A 7,865-nucleotide genomic window follows, 5' to 3' on the forward strand; every position below is an offset into this window, starting at 1 on the left:
TTTTCAACCATTCTACAAGTGATGCCTACAGTCTGTGACACAACTGACTCCAACACGGTGCTGATCACACCTCTGCTAAAGTGTCAGTGTAAATAAGCAGACAGTTCTGAATGGTTACCTCATATAAACCACGTGGCTTTAAAGGGCAATTCACGGCCATGGAGAAGTTTAGAGTCCTAGAAGTGAGTTGGCAAACAATCGAGCCACTTCTTTTCAGTCCTCATCTTCTTTCTCAAGTGGTAACTGCATAAAAACATGTCAAATTTAACAAACTGCCCCAAAAAATACATCAAGGACAACTTAAATTCTGGGCTTCTAAATAACCAGAATGGTACTACCCAAACTCTATAAGCTTTCCACTATTTAACAAATACAGCTGAACTAATCTTTTAACATTTCCAAATACAAGCACATGATTATTTTAGCCCTTTGCATTTGCACTGTGAAATACTCAACTTAAACAAGACTGATGACACATCCCTTTGACACAGGACCATACTTAAGCACTGTAGTTTGCACTTCTGTTATGTGCACCCAGTGTAATGCAGTAATGCACAGATACTCACACTAACAGGAAGGAACAAGGTCATGATAATTACTGCAAAAATGCAGACAATGAGGAATGGGGAAGAACTTGGAGCTAAACTTCCCTCCAGAACAACATTTTCTTCAAATAAAATAATGACACTAATTAGTATTGTGATAAAAGACTGATTTAAGAATTACTGATAATTACTTGTTCATCAGAGATGCTGCTGGATCATACAGTACTTCATCTGCTCTAAAAAAAAATGAAACTTCAAGAGGTTAGTGTCTTTTTTGGTTTATAGAAATTTAACTACTCATCTCATATTCCCATTATCAGCCATGTGATTGAATCACCATGATTTACTGTAAAGGAAAAAAAAAAAAATAGCAATTTCTATAATGATTACAATTCTGAAGGTCTCTCAGGACAACAGCTGTGTCTTGTGGACATTTTCAGTTTTGTCTCATACCACAGAAAAATACTTGTATATAACACTGTGCATGTAGTTGCTAATGTGATCACTGTGCAGTCAACTGTGTGTTTTATAACTGCACACACACCAACAGTAGGTTGATGAGCTCTATAACTGTATTCAAGCATACGTACACACATTCATAACAAACCTCCTGTCTACTTCAAATTATATTTCTGTTGGCTTAGCTGTCTCATTCTGGATGATGATTATTTTTTTTAATGAATGATGTCAACTCAGAAAGTATTTTACACACACTGTTGACTAAACAGTTATGAAGACACAGATTTGGGGTCAGAAAGAAGGAAAATGGCTTTGCCACACTGCAAAGCTATTATGTTGATGGTGAATGTGAAACAAGAAACTGCAAAATTGAACAGTGGGTTGTAAGAACACACAGATGAAGGTTTATTTACCCAATTTTCTTATTCCTCTAGCAATTGCTATCAGCTATCACGTAACTGGCTGAGTTTGGAGCCCACTTTTCACAGGAGTTTTAAGAAGATCCTTTGCTGCACATCCAGCTCTCCCATCTGAAATGCAAATCTGGATCTTTATGTTTACCTTTTTTTTTTTTTGACATACATAGGAAATAATACACTGCAGGCTTCTCAGCTCTTTCACTTTCCTTTGGATTCTTGGTTATCAGCCCAATGGGTGCTTCTATCAGAATCTGACCCACATCAGAAAATACTTTTATCATATTAAAAAGGCTGCATAGTATGAAGAGGGCTAAACTGAGAATTGTAAAAAAGTAACTTTTTTATTTAGGAAACCAACCTCATTGCTCCAGTCCTTGTCTTTGAGGTGTGCGTGGGGGGGGGGGGTAGGGGGGGGGAAGAAACAAATAAAATAACCAATCTTTGATCTTTTCTTTAACAAGATCTACATAGCAGATGCTCTCCCACGACGTTTCTGAAATGTCACAATTATAAATAGCCACAATGTTTGACAAAAATCTGTAGCCTATTTCCTCCAATGGCTTAATCTTACCTGCTCAGCTGAAAGTCACAGGAGTCTCCACATAACAGAACTTGCTACGGTGTTGTAAAGCTACAGCTGCCAACATTTTTTCTGAGCCAATTACGATGAGTTCTGGTCATAACATTGCATTTGCATACAATGAAGTACAGATATAATATAGTTAGTAACTATAATAATTACTAACATTTGCAAGACAGAGGCTTTGACTATTTTTTGCCGTATCATGTGAAAACTGCTTAAGGTTCTTATTGTGCTGATCATTAAGTTGAGGCTTATAAAGCTGATATGCTACAATGTGCAGGTAATGAAAGGCAGTTTCAGTGTATTTATGAATATCTCTCATCCCTAAAAGCTGTGTTTGTGAATTGTGAAAAGTAATACATCCCAGTACAGACAAACCTTAACTTTTCTGAACAGCAAAGAGCAAAGCTACTGAAGTCAAAATCCTATTGTGAATGAAGCATTCACCAGCTTCTGGCCCATTAACCTATTTTTAAACCTCATTGTTGATACTAAAGCTGTCTAAATTGCTCATATATCCTTACATATCAGAACAAAAATTGCAGGCTCTAGAGAAATGAAGTTGAGAAATAATGTTGGCTCCTCAAGGTTGAGGAAGCATGTCATTTTCTTCCTGTGGTGTGAATGACTGCAGTTTCCCAGTGATGTCTGCTCTAGGTTACTGCACTAAGGTCACCTGGTGTGAAAGGGGTGGTGAGCCCAAGGCTTCAGTAGGTCTGCATCAAAGGCAAAGGCCAGACACTACCTCCTCCCACTGTCATCCTGGTGAAAATAGGGTTGTTTCCTGCTACTGGGTGTAAGCTTGCCTTAGGCAGTACTTTCTATCTTTCAGTATGCCTTAAAAAGCCCATGGGGATGGGCTTTTTTTTCTACCTTGGCACTTGTTGATGGTAGCTCACCATATCAAGACATGAACAGGAAGTGGGATGACTTAAAACAGAGTTGGATGCATTGCCAGTGTTGCAACATGGTAATCACAGGCAAGCATCAAACTTGCCTGGTTCCAGAACTAGAAACAGCAGAGCTGTGTCAGCACTGTGCTGCACTTGAATTGATTAAGCTTATAGCTGGAAAGCTAAAGTGTTTGGGAATGAACTGTGCTGATGCTACATATCTGTTAGCTGGGAATGGCACAGTAGAACACCAGGTTCTGCACTGCTTTCCGGAGATGTTTCAGTCTGTTGTGTTGTTGTGTTGGAAGCCATATGGAAAGGAAACCTCCAAGCAGGTCTGAGAGTAGTGCTTTAAATATGAACACAAGTCCAAAGCCAAAATTAGACTTCAGTGCTGTTTTAGCCTATGCTAAATCTAGCTTTTGTTCCTTTTAATCTCTACTGCTTACGACTAAATATAATTGGATTGCTCTCCCTTAAGCATTCACTAAATCTGAGGACTGAGCATGGTAAGCTTTTGCTGACAAGATGATAGCTGCATAGTTTGTGAGTGGGAAGTGTATCTGTGGGAAAGGCACCAAGCTGGTCTGAAACTCAGTTAGGTCAACACTGAAGGCACCATCAATCTCAAGGAGGCAGTGATAGATGAGGCAATCTGCCCAGTCAGCCTGTTGAGGTTTGTGTAGGTGGGATCCTCGATATCCAGCTTGCAGTTGCAGATGTTAAAGATGGCCTCGTTGTCCACCATGAAGGAGCAGTCAGTGTTCCAGAGAGGTGTGGGTGCTGAGGATGAAGTTGTAGGGCGGGGTTGGGTACAAAGAGAACTCCAGCTTGGATTTCTGGCCGTACTCCAAAGAGAGCTGCTCCATAAGGCATGAAGTGAACCTCAAGCCTTTACCTCCTCAAAGTTGTGAAAGGTTGGGGAACTCTTGGAGCCTCCACTTGTCAGCCATTTTACAAGCCCCGTCAACAACAGAATTGCTGACCTCCTCACCCATAGTGTGGTTGTCCCAAGAATAGTTAGTAGAAGCATCTTCTTTGCCATGGATGAGATGCTCCAGGTGGAAGAGTGAGTAATAGGTCCCAGTCCTGATCTCATCAATGAAGATTTAACTTCCTGGGATAATACATTTAGCTGGACTGAGCCTGATGACAGTGCTGAATATACACTGCTGTGCTTCACAGTAAACCAGGTAACTTATAATAATCAATTTGTCAGCTATAAATCTTAACTGCATTTGCTTAATTGCAAATGATCTTGCTTGAATTATAGTTCTGTACAATCACAGGAAATTAGTAGGACAGATGGTAGGGGTCAAATTGCACACTTATGTAATCAGAATGGTTTTCCTATACTCAATTCAGAGCAAAAAGGGAGGCAGGTTTGGGGTTGCAGTAAAACCCTACTGCCAACTTAAAAACCATAGTCTACTGCTAGATACCTGATCTAAATAAACAGTGGTTCAAAATGCTGGATTACAACAGTACCAAGCTGTGAGGTTTACATTCCTGTCAAGAGTTGTTATTTTAAGGCTCTCTGAGTTGATGCCAAAATAATGTTAATCACTACACTAAAAGGTATATGTGATTCCAAGCCCTTCTCAACCATCTACTTATATCCTCATTCATGTTCTATTCCAGACATTCCCAATACAAAGCAACACGAAGCCTCTAGGATTTCTCAGGAAATAGATGGCCTGCAACATCCTTACGAATTTTATTCCACTGACAAGACTTTTTTTCTCCTCCCACCGTGTTTTCTTCTCATTCATCCTGATGTATACAGCCTACCTCACAGAACTGCAAGGAGAGCTGGCAACAACCCAGCCCAACCTAGCAGCCCAGTCAGCAGAGAGGTGGTGACTCAGCAGAGGCTTTGCAGAGGTCTTTGCAGTCTGCTGCAGCACTGCTCACTCACAACCTTCCCGGAGGCAGATCCCTCATCCTTGACACTGACTGTGTACACCACAGTTCTTGCTCATCCTTGGTTTTTTATGGGAGGGAGGACACGTTCTCCTCTGAACTTGAAAACATGGAGCTGTCGTACAGAAGCTAATAATGCTAGGACCAGTGGCTCTGTGTGACCTAAGGATTATTTAAGGCATACATGTCCAACCCACTAGTTATACAGTTTTGTTGCCCTCTTCTTTTTTTTTTAATTAAAAAGAAAAAAAACCATAAAAGGTTTGTTACTTACACACACCGACTATATTATATTTTTATACACAGCTCAGGTAGGCCAACAGGTTGCATGCCCATGATTTAAGGCTTAACTTGGTAATTCTGTGAAGTAACTCATTAAGAACCAGACTTTCACTCAAACTGTACTGTTAAAAACTAATTAAAAATAGCATAATTTCACAGTATGTCCATACAGCCACACAAAACAGACAAACAAAAATCCAACATACTTGGTACATATGCTGAGACTGCGTAGAGTAAGACTAGGTTATCCGAAGCTAAGAAGCAGCTTTTCTCCCAAAGGAGCTGCACTGAATGGTGTACAAGGACACATGGCCTGGCCAGGAATGGATTAAGATACTTCTTTGTCTTTTCTTTTTTTTTTTAATGATAAGAATTTTAATGGCTCCCTCTTGTGGCAAGTGAAGCACAGTAGCACGTTCCTCTGCAACAGAATTTGTATATTTATATTGCATGGTCTAATCACCAGTACATTGTGGAGACCAACGAGAAGACTGTGCACACCTACCCCTTACTGCTTAGGTACCCTGTAAATTATCTAAAAATACGACTTGAATGTAAACAAAAGGGTGGGGAAAAATAGATGAATTCTATGTGTCACACAATTAAATGGGTAATGCAGGGCAGATTATATCACGCCTTGCAGGAAACTCAGCTCTCATGACTCTGGAACACATGAGCACAGACTATCTGACAGCAAAGACGTAAGAGTCCGTTCATCAGTAGGAAGGAGAAGGCTCTAACATACTTCATTGTATATTCTGCTTTAGTTGCTTATGTTTTGTGAAAAGTCTTTTATGTTACAGCCTTACAAGTTGTTAACAGAAGGAATGCCAAAATAACTAGCAATATCAAGTTATACATGTTTTCCAAGTCCGTGACTTTAGAAATCAGAACAAATTATTTGGAGGTAGATACAGATTGAATTATTGCTTGTTTACAGGGAGAAAAAAATACTGATGATCATTTAGTATTTTAAACGTTTTTTTCTGCTGTTGTTTTCTTTGGGGAGAGGACCTACATGGTGTAACTGTGGGATCCCACAAGCTCTCTATCTCTAAAATTCAAAGAAGAACTGATGAGGATAAAGACTTTACAGAGGAGTAACTGCAAGAGTTTATTAAACCTTAAGTTCAGAAGAGTTGTTGTGAAAACATCTTCTTAGCTACTGCCTGAGAGTAGATACCTCTGACCTCAGAAATGCTCTTTCTATCAATCCAGTCATTCAGAGATAGATTTCTGAACATACCACCAAGACGTTCTCAGCTGAACCAAGCTAACTGCCTCACAGCTAAAGCCTGATGGGGTAGGATCAGGCAACCGAGCCCATTTCTCCTGAGGTACTCATTCCAAAATTGTTTGTAACATTTATATAAAATGCATGAGTTACACCACACATATATACGTCTATAAATGTATACATCCACAGACAACATGAGTTCTCATTTTAAATATGACCAAACACTGTTACTCTTACTCAATAATCTAGTGGCTGCAGCACCTGCCTGGAAAGCATGAGATGATTTCTTACCTTTTCTCCTGGATACTGTGCCTTTCTTTCCTGCGGTATCTCTGCAGACTACTCTGGAAGAGAGATGCTCTCAGGCTTTTATAGCTTCTGCGGAGAAAAGAATGAAAAACAAAGTGATCTACAACGTTCACAAGAGCTGCATCTGTACTACAGAGGAAACAGCCCTCCCAGTCAGGCTTGTGAGGCCTCTCGCTATTAACACTATAAAATGCCCAACTACCAATCCAGGTGATAAGCATTTTTTTCTGGTATAGTTTTGCCTTGTGAGGTATTGGCATACTTAAAACGTGCCCATCACAAGTTCACTTCACACCTGTGTTACATCTCACTCAGTGCTGGAATGCAAAATATTCTAAGAGGCAAAACACCTAACTGAGGTTGTGAAAAGGTCCTACCTTCTCCTCGACTCAAAATGCGGAAGCTCTCACGATGACTTCCTTCACTTCTTTTGCAGCAGAAGACTAACACAGCAGGAACACACACTTCAGACTATGGGCTGTTTGAGCTACCCTTCCTACGTCGCTCTTGTGTTCAGCTTAGAAGTGTTTTACTTGTAAAACTGAGGATGGTTATTTGGAACTTCATTTTAGTAAAAACGGATGAGGAGGCTTGAAAAGTATCCGCAAAACTGTAGGTTTGGAGGTGTGGTAAATTAAGGAATTGAGTCCTTAAGGCTGTGTCCTGAAGTAGCTATTCTGAATGGCACAGAATCTCAGCCTGGCCAGTCACGTGTTAAGAAGTTTTTCCTTGGTTCTTCAAAATTCTTTGCTTTTTAAATATCTAACGAATAACAGCTAACTCCTTAGCTGACTTCACTTTGCAATCACGGAAAGCAAATCCTGAAACAGTAACGGATGGCAGAAGTTAGCAGTCGTTAGATTTAACACCGAAATGGGAAATACAGACATCTCTGGCGCCACTGCATCATTCCAGTGCTTGAGGTTAGAACACGGTTGAGCAAAGCTATCTAACGGATAGCGACGTGAGGGGATATGGAGCTTTGTTCTCCTGAGAACCAAGACCCAAGTCACCTCCACCAAGCTGCTGGGGAAGCCATTCCTCCAGGTGCCATTCACCCAGCTTCCAGCACACCTCAGGTCTGCTATGCTGCAGACTGCAGTGACAGCTAAATCAGCAGCACCCTGCGTCTAACCGCCTTCCCGCGCCCTTCAGTTCCCGCCCAAGGCGGAGCGCGAGGAGCGGGGCGCGGCGGTCGGGGGGGGAGGGTGTGCG

General features: G+C 40.9%; 1 pseudogene; it reads right to left on the reverse strand.

Annotated features, from left to right (window-relative positions):
- Window positions 1-1,610: 1,610 nt before the first annotated feature.
- LOC100540167 lies at window positions 1,611-4,005 on the reverse strand (annotated as a pseudogene).
- Window positions 4,006-7,865: the final 3,860 nt, after the last annotated feature.

Source organism: Meleagris gallopavo, chromosome 4, assembly GCF_000146605.3.
Source record: "Meleagris gallopavo isolate NT-WF06-2002-E0010 breed Aviagen turkey brand Nicholas breeding stock chromosome 4, Turkey_5.1, whole genome shotgun sequence".
Taxonomy (NCBI): domain Eukaryota; kingdom Metazoa; phylum Chordata; class Aves; order Galliformes; family Phasianidae; genus Meleagris; species Meleagris gallopavo.